The following is a 1,056-nucleotide window of genomic DNA, read 5'->3' as shown; positions in this document are numbered from 1 at the left end:
ATCCATATTTGTGCCCATTCCAGAGAGATGGCCCAATAAAATGCAGCAATAATCTAATATCACATGCAAGTAAAATTTTGCTAAAAATGTATGCAACAGTACATCAAGAGGGAACTGTCAGAAATTTAAGCCAGATTCAGAAGAGGATGTCGAACTAGGGATTTCATTGCTAATGTCAACTAGATCTTGGCTGAAAGCAGAGAATATTAGAATTTATACTTTATTGACTATGTGAAGACTTTTAACTGTGTGGATCATAACAATCTATGGATAACACTATGAAGAATGGGTATTCTAGAACAATGAATTGTACTCATCATAGGTACCAAGAGGCAGTCATTCAGATAGAACAAGGGGATATTGAATGGTTTAAAATCAGAAATGGTATGTGCCAGGGTTATGTTCATTCACAATACTTATTCAACCTGTATGCTGAGCAAATAATTTGAGAAGATGGATTATATAAGAAAAACATGGCATCAGGATTGGAGAAAGACTTATTAATAACCCACAATATGCAGATGATACCACCTTGCTTGCTGAAATCAGAGAGAACTTAAAATACAGATTAAGATAAAAGACTACAGCCTTCAATATGGATTGCACTTCACTGTAAAGAAAACAAAAATATTCACAACTGGACCACAAATAAAATCATGATGAATGGAGAAAAGATTGAAGTCAAAGATTTAATTTTGCTTGGATCCACCATCAGTACTTATGGAAGCAGCAATCAAGAAATCAAATGACGTATTGCATTAGGCATTCTGCTCCACAAGACTTCCTTAAAGTGTTCAAGAGCAAAGATATCACATGCGTGAGGCTACCGCAAACACCATGGTTTGGCCTGGCCCAAGCTGTGGTGTTTTCAGTAGCCTTATGCGTGTGAAAACTGAACAATGAATAAGTAAGACTGCAGAAGAATTTGGGTTGTTATGTTGGAGAAGAATATTGAAGGTACCATGGACTGTCAGAGTTCTGGTAGTATAAAAGGAGCTCTGGTAGCGTAGTGGTTACTAATTGGGCTGCTAATCTCATGGTCAGCAGTTCGAAACT

The sequence above is a fragment of the Chrysochloris asiatica genome, unplaced genomic scaffold (assembly GCF_000296735.1).
Source record: "Chrysochloris asiatica unplaced genomic scaffold, ChrAsi1.0 scaffold00092, whole genome shotgun sequence".
NCBI lineage: Eukaryota > Metazoa > Chordata > Mammalia > Afrosoricida > Chrysochloridae > Chrysochloris > Chrysochloris asiatica.
Note: the sequence above shows the minus strand (reverse complement) of the source record.